The following is a 17,945-nucleotide window of genomic DNA, read 5'->3' as shown; positions in this document are numbered from 1 at the left end:
ACTTGAACTCAGTCTGAAGCCCAGGCTGGCCTTGAAATTGTGATCCTTCTGACTCATCCCAACACGGAGCTAGAATGATAGGCCCTCTTAACCAGTTAAGCTCTAGACCGGCTTTAATTCATTAGTATTGAAAATAAAAATAACTCCTCTCTAGAATGATAACTCCTATTGCACGACTCACACACACAAATGCACACTTACAGTTCTTTATAGTCACTGACCAAGAATTTGGGACAATTTTAGATCATGGAAACACCTTACGCAGATCTTGAAGCTGGTGAAATGGTGCTTCCCATGCAGGCCTGGCAACCTGAGTTCCATCCCAGGAACCCATCCAAACTTGCCACGTTGTCCTCTGACTTCTACACTTGTGCAGAGGCTCACATATAACCTGACACACACAATAAATTTACATTTAAAAACAAAAGACTTAAGATCATAGATCTCAGTTCTTAGGTCATCGTTGGGAGGGAAGAGCATGCTCTAGTTCCGTGGTTCTTAACTTGTGGGTCAAGACCACTTTGAGCATCAGAAAGCCCATATTTCTGATGGTCTTAGGAACTGAGACACAGCTCCTTTATCCATCTCCATGGCCAAGGCTCACCACAACATGAGGAACTGTGTTAAAGGGCTGCAGCATTTGGAAGGTTAGTACTGACAAATACGCCTTTCTTCTTCCTCTGCCTTTGTTTTGCAGGGCTGATGAGAAAAGAGTGAATTTCAAGGAAGACTTAAAATGGCTTGGCTTTTGCTACATAAAAGTGATGTTCAGTCAAATAGAGAGATGCACAGCTGAACTTGGAGAGGGGCATGGGAGGAGATGAGGGAAGGAGGGTGAGATTGGGAGGGAATGAAGGAGGGGACTATAGTTGGGATACAAAGTGAATCAACTGTAATTAATATAGAAATAAAATTAAAAAGAAAGCAAAATAAAACACAGAGTCAAAATGTGCAAAAAAAAAAATTGATGCACAGCTGTGAAGCCAATACTTGGGAGCTGGAGACTAGAAAGTCTGGGCTTTATGGCCCCCTTGGTTGAAAAGTGTGCTTCAGGCCAGTCTGGACAACAACAAAGCAAAATGAAAACAGCAATTTTTAGATTTTTCTCATAAATTAATATATTTCAAAACAGGGAGGAAGAAAATGACCATGTAGGTAGGACATTTCAATCTTTTGTTAGAATATATACAAGAATATTCATTTGCTCCACACTTTGATAAAAGCTTGATTAAAAAAAATGTTTTCTAACTATTATCAATAGAATTTGCTCAAATGGGCAGTAATTTCCTACGGAATGGCCCTTTTGCAATTTTTTCCTCACACAATTAGTGTATAATATATTCATCAGACTTAAGAGAGTGCCCGGACAGCACTTTTCTCCCTGTGACAGATAATTTTTTCAGTTCTCAAGCCAGGTGGTTAATATCTCATCAGCAGGGCACACAAAGAAACTCAGGTCTGTTGTACTGATATTCAGTGCAAGAAATGAACACATCTATTTAATGACACAAAATAAACATAGGACATTATCTATCGGAGGATCAGACTGTCCTAGTTTCACAAAAAATAAAAATAAAAAGAATGAACACAATGTAAGTATGCTGAAATAGCAGCGACACCATTATCTTGCTTCTTACAGTGTTTTCTTTTAGCTGATGTTCTCTCAGGATAAACAGAGAGCCACAATGTTATTATCGAAGCTAACACATAATATGCTCAAATGGGCTCTCGGATCTAAGCTGTTGATCATCAAATTAGCTACAGATTCGAAAATATCCTCCCCTTCTGGAGTCATAGCTAAATTGTGAGGATTTTCATGAACCCTAATGAATAGATTAATTATTAGGGTCATAAAAACATTCACATTTACCGGGTTCTATGAGCCAGACACTAAGTATCTAAGTAGGCTGAGTATACCATGAAATCCTTACAACAGACTCAGAATTCTGAGTATGGTGGTAACATATCTGTGACCCGAGCGCTTAAGAGACGGAAGCCCCAGGAGTTTGAGACCAGGGTGGGATACACAGTGAGACCTTTTCTCAAAAAATCAAGAGCTAGGTCTGAAGAGATGGCTGAGCTGCTCTTCCAGAGGACCTGGGTTTAACTTCTAACACCCACACATCAGCTCACAGCTGTCTGTAAATCCAGTCCCAGGGGTTCACACGCATCCATTTAAACAGAATAACGTATTACCACACGTAAACAAAATAAAATAAAAGCCACCAAGAGCTAAGGACTTCTATCAGTAACTGTCCCGACCAAGGCGCAGAGACGAGTACAGAGAGGTTAGTAAATTAGTGAAGAAATAAAAGAAAAGAAAATTGTAGCCGGGAGGCAGAGGCAGGTGTATCTCTGTGAGTTCTTGGCTAGCCTGGTCTACAAAGCAAGTCCAGGACAGCCAGGGCTACACAGGGAAACCTTTTGTTTTCGAAAAACAAAAGCAAAACGAAACAAATCAAAACAAAGAAAATTATGGTAATAAATGACGGCGTGTCGCTTCTGGCACCAGGCCTAACAGTCACACGTATTCCAAGTTTGTGTATCTGGAGATAGCACAGACCCCACAGATTTGGGGCTTAGTCCACTAAAACGGACGTGATCGGAATGGTTACCTTTTCATGCCACCGGGAATAGGGATCAGAAGTCTACTGGACCTCGGGTTCAGCCACACTCATAACTCCCCTGCAGCCGTGGCCTCCGAACCGGAAGTACTAAATCTCTGGACAGGCAACCCAACTCAAGCTCTAGAGTCTTACTTCCAGCGCTCCCCCTGCTGTGCGACGCTCGGCTGTTCACGTGGTTTACCGTGAGCTGGAGCCGGTGCAGAATCCCAGCATTTGGAATACCAGGAAGGCTAACCTGGACTAGTCAGCCCCTTCCTCACAACAAGATGGGCTTTAAAAGACGCCGTGAGGACGAGGTCTGGAAAAGGTGTCCACCGGATGGTTAATCTCCAGCATCGGAAATAAGATTTTTGTATCGAATTTTGGTTTTTTTTTGTTTGTTTGTTTTTTTGTTTCTGCCGCTAGTGGCAGGAGACGCTTGCCGCGGTGGGGGGTGGGGCCGGAGATGTGAGTGCTGTAGGATCCTCTTGCGGCAATTAGAAGGCTATGTTGTTTGGTTTTTTTGAGACAGAATTTCTCTGGGGGCTGTTCTCAAACTCACTGAGATCCGCCTGCTTCTGCCTTCCTGAGTGCTAGCGTTACAGATGTGAGCCACCATGGCCCTTCTGTGGCCAGCTTCTTAAGAGTAGCCCTGCAATGCTCTGTGTATGCTAGGGAAGCACTGTTTACACCCTCCGTCTCCTGATTTAAAAGAGAGAGAGAGAGAGAGAGAGAGAGAGAGAGAGAGAGAGAGAGAGAGAGAGAGAGAGAGAAAGATGTATATGGGTTTTCTGCAAACCAAATTGAAAAACTAGCTCTACGTGGGGATTCTGTTTCTTCCAGAGTTCCACAGCTGTTTTGAGCACTGTCATGTTTATAAAACACTCACACAGATGTTACATTTTATGAAACGTGACTCATTCGGGTGGTACTGCATATCTTCAACTGGGAAGAAATCCCAGAGGGTGAAATGGTTACATAAGTCAGCTTCACTCACAACCTGAAATATTTGAACGAAATACTTTGGGGAGGGAAAAAAAAAAAGCAATCTGATTTTTCTATGCTTAAAGAAAGCAGAAAGACCCATGGACTTACATTCTTTCAAAAGAAATTGCTCCTTTTCTGTGTGTATGCCCGCCCGTGTAACTGTGTGCCACTGGTGCTTTTGTGGAATTTGGAGGACAGCAATAGTCCCCTCCTTCCAGCGTTGGGATCGAACCCAGGCTGTCAGGCTTCTTGGCATTATCCTTTCCTCACTGTGTCATCTTTTTCTTTCTATTTATTTAGTTACTTAGTCACTGTGCAGCCCGATCCCTGTACTCCCTCCTCAGCTCCCATCCTCACACCTTCCTCCCCAGTCTCCCCCTCTCCTTCTCTGAGACGAGGAGGCCCTCAAGGGGTACCGACCCACCCCCTCACCTCAGGCTGCTGCAAGGCTAAGCACATCACCAGACAGGGCAGCCCAGCTCCAACGGATCCATCTTGCTGCTCTGAATGTTAGATTTTTTATTTTATTATTATTATTATGGTTGAGATAAGGGTGTGAGCGTATTTTTATTTTTTGAGATCTTGTCTGACCTGCCAGATGTTTGCATGAATCCTTCCTATCCTTGGTCGTACTTGTTTAATTAAAAAAAAAATAGTTCAGAGTTTTATTTTTCTTGTTTTTATATAACTTATTTAATTTTATTTTATGTGCATCGGTGTGAGTGTGTCAGATCCCCTGGAACTGGAGGTACAGACATTGTGAGCCGCAGTGTAGATGCTAGGAATTAAATCTGAGCCCTTCGAAAGAACAGACAGTACTCTTAACCACTCAGCCATCTCTCCAGCCCGAGTTTTATTTTTCATGTTTACTATGAGTGTTCCAATATAGACGAAAAATAAATAATAAAGTAAAACAAAAAAATCATGCATTAGCATTTTTTTTTAATAAATAAGAATTTACTCTTGACAAAAATGACCAAGCAGAACACAATTTTAGGAGATAATTACACCATCAGCGTAATTTACTAAAATGAAAAACCAAATACTAATTAGGCACATTTAAAACTATGCACTCTATTTTACCATTATTGGATAAAACTTTTCAACTTCTAGAAACTTTCCCTGTTTAAAAAGACAAATTCAAAACTGCATAATAACATTAAACTACAAAATCCAGTTCAGAAAAACAGGGAATTGTTATTCAAATTTTGGCATGAAGAGTGTTTTATTCTGTTAAAAAATGCATTGAGTGTGTTGAGACAGGTGGGGGGGAAAGAAGCTGACAACTGATGGGTTCAACATGTTGAGAACACTCAGTTATACAAAGGAAAAAAAAAAAAAGTCAAGAGAAAGAATGTATTGTAAATCAGAGCTTTTCTGGATCTGGATGTGTCTGTCGTTCATGCCTATAATCCCAGCACTAGGGAGCCTCAACTGGGAAAAGGGTTTGAGGCCAGTCTGGGCTACACAGAGTGACCCTGTCTACAAACAAGCAAACATACCGGATTCTTTCCTCAAGGTAGACAGATGTGCTGTTCCTACGCTATTTACAACACGAAGATGTTTTTGAAGATTGCTTGTTGATGGAAACTTTTATACAGGAAAATTACTCCTCATGATTGTCTTTCACAGTATTGTCAGAGTCAATGTACTATTCTCAGAGCTCATCTGTTACTTCGCTTCTCAGCCAGCTAGGAGAGAAAGCTAATGAGCAGAATCATAAAAGTTTAGAATTAGAGCGCTAGGGATATAGGAGTTAGCAGGGTGCTTTAGCGTGCACCAACACCTAGGTTGGCCCTCACAGCGATGCAGAAACTAGGTGTGTGGCAAACGCTTGTAAGCCCAGATGCCTAGAGGTTAAAACAAAACACTGTTTTCAATTGGATGACCATTTTTGCTGTGACGACTTACGTAAGGCTCTGTGTTTCTTGTAAGTTCTTTCATTTTTCTAATCTACACTTTCCTACTATAAAAACAGAGAAGAATAATTGACTTTCTTATCACGGATCCTTGCCTTGAGGAAAAGAGGTAGTCAGAGCCTCTTGAGTGCGTGTATTTAGTGCCTCCTAGAATGTGCCAGTTCAATAGCACTGTGCTGTCTCAACTTTTAGAGAAGAGCCCAGTCAATGCAGTGCCTTCTGTTTGGTTTGTTAGTTGGTAGGCTTTTAAAAGTTTCAGTTTGGGGGGCTGGAGAGATGGCTCAGTGGTTAGGAGCACTGGCTGTTTTTCTGGAGGGCCCAGGCTCAATTGCCAGCACTGGCATGGCCGTCTGTAATTTCCAACACTTTCACATAGACATACATGCAGGCAAAACACCAATGCGTATGAAATAAAAATACATCTTAAAAAAAAAAGTTTCAATTTTAAACAGATTTCTTGTCCCTAAAAACTCAAATTATCCTAGTTTTCTGATTTAAATGAGAATTTTTTTTTGTTTACTGTTTTAGGTAGGTAGGTGTGTGTGTGTGTGTGCTCTTGCTACAGCTTGCTTGTGCAGGACAAAGGACAAATTACAGACGTTAGTTCTCTCACCACGTGGATCCTGGAGATTGAGCTCAGGTTGTCAGAAATGGTGGCAAGTGCTTTTACCTAACTGAGCCATCTCAGGAATTCACAGAGACCTGAAGGCCCCCTGCCTTCTGAATGCTGGATTAAAGGTGTGCACCATTACTGCCTGCCCCCTACCCCAAGATTCTTTTGTTTTCATTCCCAAGACAGGGTTTCTCTGTGTAGCTCTGGCTGCCCTAGAATGAGCTCTGTAGATCAGGCTGGCCTTGAACTCACAGAGCTCTGCCTGCTTCTGCTTCCCAAGTGTTGGGACCAAAGGTGTGCACTATCACTCCTGGCCCAAGATTCTTTAAAGCCCTTTTGAAGCTGATTGGTGGTAACACTTGAAAGGGAGAGGCCTTTGGATCTCTGAGTTCAAAACCAGCCTGGTCTATAGAATTCCAGGGCAGCCAGGGCTCCAAAAAGAAACCCTCTCTCATAAAACAACAACAACAACAACAAAAAAAAAACACAAAAATCAAAACCAAAACCCCAAATAAGATTTAAAAAACAAAGCAAACAAAACAACAACCACCAAACTTTTGTAAAAATATTTATGTGTGTGCAGGAGAGAAAGGAGACAGAGCCAGTTACATGTGTGTGGGGAAGGATTCACTCATGCCATAACAAGACTGTAAGGTCAAAGGGCAACTTGCAAGAGTCAGTTCTCTCCTTCTATGGGGTGGGTCCCAGGGATCAAATTCAGCTTGTCAACAAGGGCAGCAAGCACCTTTACCCAGGAAGCCATCTTGCCAACTCTATACTAAGAGTTTTCTTCTAATTTCAAGACCAGATTTTTTTTTTATTTAAAAGAAGCATGTTTCCTCATCTTCAAGCTTTGGAAAAATCCCTATCAAGTTCCTTAATCTTCCTTTCTGGTTCAACAAAGTCATAATTTCAGAACACTTTCTTCAGTCCTTCCTTTTGCCATGCTTCATTCAGTTTTCCAATGAAATTTTCAAAGTCTGTTTTGTAGAATCCAACAAAATTTTCCTAACATAGATGGACCATAACTGGAATGTCCCCACTGGGTATGATCCCAACACTTGGGAGCTGAGACAGGATTGTTAGGAGTTTAAGATCAGCCTGGCCTACATAATGACTCTGAAGGCTACACAGCAAGACCTGTCCTTTTATGCTGTTGATTTCCTCTGCCCCCATGACTGAGGACTGAACCCTAGACAAGCACTCTACCACTGAGTAAATCCCTGGAATTCGCTATGTAGACCAGGCTGTCCTAGAACTCAGTATTCTACTGCCTCTGCCTCACAAGTCCTGAGATTAAAACATTTATGTCACCACTGCCCAACCCAAGACCTGTCTTTCAAAAAGGAATCTCAGTGGCTAGCTTTCTCTTCATCACCATGGAATATTAATATTTGCTAAAGGGTTTTGTTTTTTAAATTTGTTTATTTTATATATATGAATATTCTATCTGTATGTACACCTGCATGCCAAAAGAGCATCATATCTCATTATAGATGGTTGTGAGCCACCATGGGGTTGCTGGGAATTGAACTCAGGACCTCTGGAAGAGGCTCTTAACCTCTGAGCCATCTTTCCAGCCCCCTTATTAAAGGGGCTTAATGATGGTGCATCTCCATACTGCCACAGGATGATTGTGAACAACAGATGGGTTTTTTTTTTCCAGCTTGTGTTTTAACTTATATGCCCTACTATTTAGTAGGAGGAAAAAAGACAAGATACGTCCAGATATAATCTTATATGAATAGGAGAAAGAGTCCAAATTGCTGTCATTTCTCTTCCCCCATTGTTCGCTGCTATGTGGAAGAGAATTGCAATTGCTACCAAAATATGCTTGCTTTCCACAGGCTTCATCAAGTTCATGTTTACCACACTGCATGATGAATGGCACTGTTCTGTTAAGTGACTTCCGTCTCGGTCTCGTGTGCAGATTCCCTCATTATTGTTTCTCTCCCTTTAAAAGGACAGCCTCATCTTTCTTTAAGACAGGAAATGTCTCTATGTAAATTAAAATAAGAACATAGGGACTGCCAATTCAGTTTCCACCCGAAATCTGGCATTTCCCCTGGACTGCTTTAGATAGCACCGAGAGTGTGTGACTGATAATCAAAACATGCCAAGTGATGGGGAAATAAAGAGTGGGGCTATGGTAGCACACACTGGCACATTCCCGTTGTGTGCCCTGGCTTCTTGAGCTGCAGATTTCAAATCATGGTTCAGGAATTTAGACCTAGACAAACTAGCTCTGCTTAGTTTGTCTTTTTCCCTCCTCCTCCATTTTTTTCTTTAGGTTGGGATCAAACCCAGGGTTTCACACATCCCATTCATACACATAAAATAAAATAATTAAATCTAAAAAAAAAGAAACAAGATACATATAGAGGTCTATTCTCTTACCATTCTTTGTGAAATTTGAGGCTAAATATGATATTTTGAGACTAGACACAGAAATCCCCAACTCAGACAGCAGAAATATAACACTTGTGAATTCCACACCAAGTCAATATTTTCAAACTATGAAACCAGAAAGATGACTGCAAGTTCGAGACTTGCCTGGACCTCAGGAGCAAGTTCCAGGCCAGCCAGGGCTTGTCCCTCGGTCTTCCTCCTGCCCCCATGAGGATAATAAAATGCAGAGAAAAATACAGAACGTGTAAAACATTTTTAGATCAAATCAATTCCCACTGCAGCTGGCTGTGGTGGTATACCTCTTTAGTTCAAGCCTGGGGGAGGCAGACATGGTGGATTTCTGTGAAGTTATAAAGCTTTCTAGGCAAGCCACAGCTATATAGAGAGACCCTGTCTCAGAAACAAACAACACGAAAAGAAACTGCCACACTATCCTACCCTCCTCTGTATTTCTAATGCTCTGTTCTAATCTTGAAAAGATTTGTGTTTGCAATTACTGAGCAGGCTTTGAGTCAGGCACTTTTTCAGGATTTCTTCACACGATCAACACAGCAACTTCTATAGGTCTGTATTGTTTTATTTCTGGGTTTGTACATACACCTATGCAGGGAATGGGGAGAACTGTTGCCCATGAAGGCCATCAGGGGATGTAGGATCCCTTAGAGGCAGAGTTATAAGCATTTGTGAGCTGCCTGTTTGGTGTTGATGCTGGGACTGGAAGGCTGGTCCTCTGGTTATTGCAGTGAGTGCTTTTAACAGCTCAGACAGCCCCATTGTGACCACTTGATGCTTCAGGGGAAGAAAGGCAAGAAAACAGGCTTCAAAGAATCACGTGGTTGTTCAGCATCTCACAATCAGGAAGAAGTGGCATGCCAGCTTAGAAGTGAGTAGTGAGTCCAGAGCCCACTGAAGTATATCTGCATGCTAAGTATTTTAAAACTGACAAAGAAATTAAGCCTGAGAAATTACTCCGGACCTAACACTGAACAAAGTCTCAAGACTGTACAAACGAGGGCACTAATTTCTGGGTGGGGCAATAAAACAACTGGTCCATAAGTAGGTGGTGACATTCTTAAATAGGTGGGGCCTTCTCTTTCCCAAACTGTCCACGTGAGGCATGAGAGACAGGGAGATCAGCCTGCAAGTCCTTTTTTGAGCAGAACCTGATCTCAACACAGAGGGAACAGACACCATTTCATTTCCATCTGACTTGGTTTTGTTTGATTGTTTATATTTATTTATTTTAACGGTAAAAGAAAACCTTTTTCTTTCTTCCAACCTCACTACCTTGAAAACTGAAAAACACATTTAAATGCCTCAAATTAGCTCACACTTCTGTCCAAGACAGATTTCTCAGTGCCAGCTCAATGCGAATGTTGCTGGAGAGCTTTCACTCCGCTCAGCTCAGCTTCCTCATTCTTTTCAGTTACTGAATTAACGTCTTCAGAGTGTGTCTCTCTCATCCCCATTCTAACTCTTGCTAAGTCACATTCCATTTTCAGAGTTTAAGCGTGGTAACTATCTCCCTACTTTCATTCAAATATTTTTCCCCCTAACTCATCTCTTAAACTGATACCAGATGATTTTGACAAAAACAAAGATTTGGTATGTCGCTCCCTGCTGAAAAATATTTTTACTTACTCCCAACTGGCAGTGTAAGAAGATCCAACCCGTAAGCATGACATTCAGGGACCTTCCTCAGAGCACTCCCTTATGTTTTGTCTTGTTTCCAGCTAGACCAAAACAAGTCCACTCCTTTGGTAATTCACCAGAGAAGACTTTCATTTATCTTATGTGCATGGCATTAAGCAATAAACGGCACAATAACTAACCACCAAGAAAGCAAGACCCTTCTCTACTAGGGAAAGGTATGTCCGGTTGGGAAGGTACAATCTGGAAACTTCTGTTCTGCCCCTACTAACCAACACGCGCTGTCAGTGTAATACCAACTTCTATTTCCCTCTCTCTCTCTCTCTCTCTCTCTCTCTCTCTCTCTCCCTCTCTCTCTTCCTCTCCTTTGGCAAGATTTAACAGTGTACTAACCGTGCCTGGCTGGGAACTGGCTATATACCTAGGCATACCTTGAACTCATGGTAATACCCCTCTGCCTCTGGAATGTCAGGATTATAGTGTACGTACGTCCTTCATCTTCAGTTTAAGCTCTCGTTGCATGATGGAGGCTCCAGATTCTATCTGAAGCCCTGGTGACAACAGCAACAACAAGAACAACAAAAAAATATATCCTTTGTTCCCCCTGGGTAAACAAACAGGGTATTTTATAAAACCTTGGCGTGCCTTGACCCTTTCCAAGGGACTGTTCGTGGAAAGGGTAGCAGAATATTCTGCTGCCAAACATCTTGAGTACATTCCGGGGTGTGGCATATACTTCATGTCTGATAATTAGTGGAGAACGATGAGCAATGACCTAAGTCATCCTCCACCCCTGTGCCCGTGCACACACGTGTAGCTGCACGAGCACGCTTGAGCACATGTGCACACGCCCACTTTCCCCCCAAATCTCCCCTCAACTAAGAAGAAATCCCTTGAAAATAGTTTTGCTGAGTGTGGTATCTCATGCCAGTAAATTCTAGCATCTAGGAGGTGTTTGGAAGATCAGGAACTCAGGAGTTTGAGGCCAGCCTAGATTACATGAAATCTAGTCTTATTTCAACGGCAATTGTTTGTGGATAGTTGACATGGTATGACTCCTGGAGTCATGGATCTGTGGCTTTCGTCAAAATTTCTCTCTTATTAATACATTATTTCTTACGTCTCTTTCCATTTGTTCCTGTTATTCAGTCATAGGCAAAACACATGTTCTTTCAAAGGCCTGTGGTTTTAATTGCCTTTCTTTTTTGTTCCTTTTTTAAAGATAGAGGTCTCACTATGTCACCTTGGCTGGCCTAGAACTCTCTATCTACATAGACCACTGGGCCTACATCTAACTCACACAGATCCACTTGTCCCTGCCTCCTGACTGCTGGGGTTAAGCGCACACATTTCCAAGCCGAGCTGAAGGCCTGTGGATTTAACAGGATTTAACAGACAAAAGGCAACAAAATCCAATCTTCTTCTGTCAAAAGATGTTAAAGTCCACGCCCCCTTCAGAGTCTGTTAAGGACTCATCTCCTCAGTGGTTCAGGAAAACCTATCTCCTTCTATCCTACAGGACTTAAATTCAGATTCTCCACCTTCACCACACATTCTGATAGAGGGAAGCCTTGTTTTCTGAGATAACACAAGGCTTCATGCTGTCCTCAAGCTCCTGAAGTCCTGATCCTCCTGCCTTCAACTCCTGAGCGCTGAGACGATGGCAACTAAAACCACACTTTGTCTAATGCTACATTTAAGAGTTTAATGATACACATTCCTATCAGATGGCCTCTCTCCTGAGGTCATCTGGGTTTGTTTGTTTGTGGTTTTGGTTTGTTTGTTTGTTTTCGGGACAGGGTTTCTCTGTGTTGCTATGGCTGTCCTGGACTTGCTTTGTAGATCAGGCTGGCCTCGAACTCACAGGGAGCCACCTGCCTCTGTCTCCTGAGTGCTGGGGTCAAAGGTGTACACCACCACACCTAGCATCTGGGTTTTAGAGACTGTTTGTCCCTATACTTTCTGACAAAAGTCTTAGAGTAAAATTTGTTTATTCAGAAAAGAGTTTCAAGCTTTGCCATTTATTAAATTCGGAGCAGATTAGAAACCAGTGTGTTTAATTCAGTAAATTCCTGTCTACTCCAAAACTGGACAGATGCTAAAGTGTGTGAGTAAGTGTAACCCAGGAATGTAATAGCTTGGGCTCTCACAGCAACTGAATCCCTGAATATACCCCTTCACATTCTCAGGAAACCAGACCACGAACGTCAAGGACAGTTTCTTCAGCTTGGCTCTCTACCAAGCATTTTCCACACGTTTCTAATAGATTCCGGTGGCCCTATCCATGTCTACAATGCAGCTTGGCAGTTATTTCAGTGGCAACACAAATGTTGTATGATTATAAATATCTTTATTAGCCTTTATTGCAGTCAGAATTATTTACTGACTTTCCAGCAGCACAAATGGTTTTAGACTAAAACAGTAGCTATTTCCTATTTTCAGCCAGGCCTAAAAAACCTCATTCTGGCATTATTATGCTCTTCCAAATTGATAAACCCGATGTCTCAGTGCAAAGTCACTGTAAGCTAAGGCATTGGAGCTGCTGGCTTAATCAATGACATTTCCTTTACATGTGAGTTTGAAGACCTAACTTCTGCTTAGTGACCATTTTGTTGTTGTCGTTTTGTTTCTTTGAGACAGGGTTGGCTTCTCTGTGTTGCTTTACTGTCCTTTGTAGACCCGACTGGCCTCCAACTCAGAGATCCGCCTGCCTCTGCCTCCCGAATGCTGGGATTACAGGCGTGTGCCAGCGCACCTGGCTCCATCTTCCTTTCTTGTTATTGCCCAACATAACTCCTTTTTACTGCCTAGTTTACCTCTAGGCTCAGTCACACCTCCCATCACCTCTCAAAATCACAGGCATGCATGTATGTGCATGTTTGTGTTTATATTTGTCTTGATATAGCTCTACTTAGTTAGATTAAAAGGAAATTTTCTTTTTTCTTTTGTATACTTTTCCCTTTGTCTTTTACTCACCCAAAATGAGTAGATCAATATAATATAGACATTATGGAATATACAATATAAGTTTTTGTTTTATTTCTTAGAACATGGGAATCTCCCTTAGTTGCCAGGCTAGCTGAACTTGCAGAGATCCACCTGACTCTGCTTGCAGAGTGCTGTGATTAAAGGTGTGAGCCAGCTTAAGATTTTTAGGGAGGCAAAGGCAGGCCAATCTACATGAGTTCAAGGCCAGCCCTGGTCTACCAAGTGAGTTCCAGGGGCTACACAGAGAAACCCTGTCTCAAACAAACAAACAAACAAACAAACAAAAAACAACAATAGCAAAAAAATGATGTCTGTGGGGCTGGGCTGAAGAGATGGCTCAGCTTTCAAGAGCGCTTGTGGCTCGTGTAGAAAATCTGGGTTCCCAATACCCACAGGGCAGCTCACAGCCACCTGTAACTCCAGTTCCAGGGAATCCAACATTCCCTTCTGACCTCTAGGAGCACCAGGTATGCATGTGGTTCATATATGCACACGCAAATAAAACACTCACACACAAGATATAATAAATACATATTTTAAGGAGTTTAAAATCATGTATGTGCTGGGAGTGGTGGCACACACTTTTAATACCAGAATTTAGGAAGCAGAGGCAGGGAGATCTTTGTGAGTTCAAGGCAGCCAGGTCTACATAGTGAGCATCAGGACAACCAGGCCTACATAGTGAGGCCTTGTCTCAAAATAAAATAAACATATATTGCCTAAAAGTAGACATGACGGCTGGAGAAGTGGCTCAGCTGTTAAGAGCCCTGGCTGCTCTTCTAGAGGCCCCAGGTTCTATTCCCCGCACCCACATGGCAGCCCACAACTGTTTTGTTCCAGAGGAGCCCTGGCACCAGGCTTGCATGTGGTACACATGTTTATGCATGCAGGCGAAATACCCCCACACATATAATACACATAAAATAAAATAACTCTTTAAAAAAGTAGGCATGAAACTGTTTGTGGAAGAAAGGCCTCATTGGTTCTCTAGAGAAACAGAATCAATGGAATGAGTATGTATTAAAGCCATTCATTTAGGTTGGCTTACCCGATGCTATCACAGTAGCCCAACAATGCCTTTCTCCTACTGGAGAGGCTGAGAAAGCAGCAGTCCCAGTGTGGAACTGAAGGCTGAAGGGAGATTCCTGGAGCCCTCTGATCCTCAGTCCACGTTGGAAGCTTGAGAACATTAGTTCTAATACCAGCCAAGAATGGCAATACCCAAAAAAAAAAAAAAAAAAAAAAAAAAAAAAGAATGGCAATACCCCCCAGTAACAGAGGCAGAGGAACTTGCCCCAGAGAGCCGAGGTAGGCAGGTAAAAGCTTCCATCACTGCCACTGGGAGGTAACCCCCACATTTAGGCAGGTCTCCCTACACATGCCTTTAATCCCAGCGTCCTATGAGCCTGAGGCCAGGCCAGTCTACATGGTGAATTCTAGGACAGCACAGGTATATAATGAGACCCTGTTTGAAAAAAAAAAAAAAAAAAAAAGAAGAAAGAAAGTTAAAAACCCCTTACAGTAGTGTCCCGCAACAGCTTTTAGTTGATTGCGGATGCACCCAGGTTGACAACTGTGGCTCACCACCACAACCCTCATCAACTTGACATTCAATTGAATCGCTTTACATCACACTTAACTTCCAAATGAAAACAATACCAAAATCATAGTTCTGCCTAATGTGCTATAACCTACATGTACAACTGAAATTGCAGGCTACCCTTCAGCCCTAGCCAGGATTATTATAATTTCCTAATTAGTTTCCTTGTTTGTTTCTACCAACCAGCTTTTGCCATAGCAGAAACAGACATTTTTCTGTAATGCAAATCAGAAAACTTTGCTTAAAATCGTTTGACAATGGAGCTACAGAGATAGCTCACAGTTAAGAAGACTGGCTTCCCTTTCAGAGGACCTGGGTTTGATTCCTAACACCCCTCATGGTGGCTTATGGCTGTGTGTAACTCCAGTCCCAGGGAATCCGACGTTCCTTTTGCCTTCTGCAGGCACTTATATGGTTCACATGCAGGCGAAAAGATTCATCCATCCATCAATATATATTTTTAATTAAAAATAGTCTTTTAACTACCTATATATCATGCTCACAGCCTCATTGAACTTCATTTTTCCTTTCTCTTTTTAAAAATATTCAAATACTTATTTATGTATTGTGAGGTGGTGTAAAACATGGCAGGCATGTGGAGGTCAGAGGGCAAATTTTGGATTTTGGTTTTCTTCTCTCCTTCCACCAAGTAGGTCACAAGGCTTGAACTTAGGTCTTCAGGCTTGGCACCAAGCACTTTTACCCACTGATTCATATTTAAATAATTATTTTTTTAAGATTATTTACTTATCAATACAATATTCTGCCTGCAAGGGTGCCAGCAGGCCATAAGAGGGCACCAGATCTCATTATAGATGGTTGTGAGCCACCATGTGGTTGCTGGGAATTGAACTCAGGACCTTAGGAAGAACAGCCAGTGCTCTTAACCTCTGAGCCGTCTCTCCAGCCCTAAATAAAAAATTTTTAAATGTTTTTATGTGTGTTGTTGTTTTGCCTACATGTATATCTGAGCACCACCTGTATGCAATGCTTTCAGAGGCCAAAAGAGGATAGCAGATACCCTGAAGCTAGAGCCATTTTTATTTCCTTTCCTCCATTTCCTGCCTTTCCTCCATTTTTATTGCCCAATTTTTTATCATAGTTTTTAAAATGTTTAATTATATCTATCATCTGTCTGTCTATCTATCTATCTATCTATCTATCTATCTATCTATCTATCTAATGCTTGTATGAGAGCATGGACCATGGAACACTGGTGAATCTAGGGACAACTTCTGGAAGACAGTTCTCTCCTTCTGTCACCTGTGTCCTGGGGTTTAAACTCAGCCCCTTCGGATTGGCAGCAAGTTCCTTATCCTGCAAGAGCCATCTTGGCAGGCCACCTTCAACCTGTTCAGGGTCTTACTGTTTCTGGGATACAGTTGGTGTTTGCTGTAGTTACTTTGTACTGCTTCTTCCTCCAATTAACTTTTCTGCAGTCCCACTCTGTCTCAATTATTGAAAATTAAGCCAGGCACGGTGGTGCTCTTGGGAGCACCCCTTTAGTCCCAGTGCTTGGGAGGCAGGTTAAACTCGAACTCTATGAGTTCGAGGCCAATCTGATCTGTGAAGCAAGTTCAAGTATAGCCAGGGCTGTTAAACAGAAAAACCCTGTCTCAAGAACAACAACACCCCCCCAACAAATCAAAATAAAACCAAACCAAACAAACAAAAGAGAAAATTAAAATCACCCCAGTACCCCTTTATTTGTCCTATTACCCTTCATTTTCTATAGTACTTATCATCTTTTAACAGAATATATTATTTTCTTCTTTTTTTACCAAAAAACAAAAACAAACAAACAAAAAAATTGAGAAGGTTCATCAAGATAGCTCAGTGGGTAAAGGAATCTGCTGATAAATTGAATTTGGTCCCGGAACCCACATGGTGGAAGGAGAGATCTACTCCCGAAAGTTGTCTTTTGACTTTTAAATGTATGCTGTGGCATACAGATACGCACACACACACACAAATGTAATTTACAGCTTTTTAATTTTTTTAAATTGTATCTCTGTCTGCTGGAATCTAACATCGAAGAGAGGGAGAGAGAGAAATAGTTGTCTCGTTTAGTAAAAAGTACCAAGAAGGTAGAATAGTTGCTGACCTGTGAGCTGAGGAAGGAGGATCTCCAGTATGAAGGCACCCTGGCAAAGCAAGTAAACAGGTGCTTTGGAAAAGAAAAGGAGAGGAAGAGGGAAGGACTGGAGAGAAAGGAAAGAAAGGAAGGGAGACTTGCCTAACATGCACGGGCCCCAGGTTCCATCCCCAGATGAGCATAAGCCAGATATGATGGGACATGCCTGCAATTCTACCATTCAAGAGGCTGAGAGAAGAGGATTTCTGAGTGTGAGATCAGGCTTCATAGTGAGTTCAAGACAAGCCTAAGATATACGAACATTAACACAAACAAACCAACAAACCCCTGAGATTGAAGGCTTAACACAGGAAAATTGACCCAACATGTATATATATATGATAAAATTTAGTAAGTGCCCCCTTTCTTTTCTTTCTCTCTCTCTCTTTCTCTCTCTCTCACACACATATGCTTTTTAGAGACAGGGTTTCTCTGTGTAGTCCTGGCTGTCCTGGAACTCACTCTGTAGACCAGACTGGCCTTGAAACCACGGAGATCTGCCTGCCTCTGCCTCCCAAGTGCTAGGATTAAGGACATGTGCAACCACTATCTAGCTAATTTTTGTCATAATTACAGAAAAGAATTCAGGTTAATTCAAAGCATTTTTTTTTATTTCAACAAAATAAAAAAATAATTGCATTTTATAAAAAGTTGATGTGAAAATTATATGGGTCATAATGAAGTTTGTCCCAAAGCTAAAACACAACAGAAGCTATCATCTAGCTGAAAAGCCATCTGTAGTTATATAACTGATTGATATATTAGCATTCACATTGTCTTTTGGGCTGGAGCCTTAGCCTGCTGAGAATATTTGCTTGGCATGTTTAAGGCATCCAACTTAATTCCTAACACCACCTAAAAGATCAATTCTGGGCCTAAAATAGTCAGTCGAAATCTTCAGTGCTTACTAGTGTCTTAGACAAAGAAGGATCCAGAAAACAGTTGTTCTCAAGCTAGAGCTTAAGAAGCCAGGACTAAGCCGGACAGTGCTGGCACCCTTGGGAGGCAGAAGCAGATGGATCTCTAGAAATCTGATGCC

The 17,945-nt window shown here is 41.8% G+C and overlaps 1 protein-coding gene across 1 annotated transcript in view; it reads left to right on the top strand.

The window, feature by feature from the left end:
- Cmklr2 (chemerin chemokine-like receptor 2) overlaps positions 1-17,945 on the top strand; it is a 33,680-nt gene that overhangs the window by 13,912 nt on the left and 1,823 nt on the right. The gene's annotated exons all lie outside the window — the stretch shown is intronic.

The sequence above is a fragment of the Meriones unguiculatus genome, chromosome 15 (assembly GCF_030254825.1).
Source record: "Meriones unguiculatus strain TT.TT164.6M chromosome 15, Bangor_MerUng_6.1, whole genome shotgun sequence".
NCBI lineage: Eukaryota > Metazoa > Chordata > Mammalia > Rodentia > Muridae > Meriones > Meriones unguiculatus.
The sequence above is the reverse complement of the archived record's forward strand: the minus strand, read 5'-3'. Positions and strand labels throughout refer to the sequence as shown.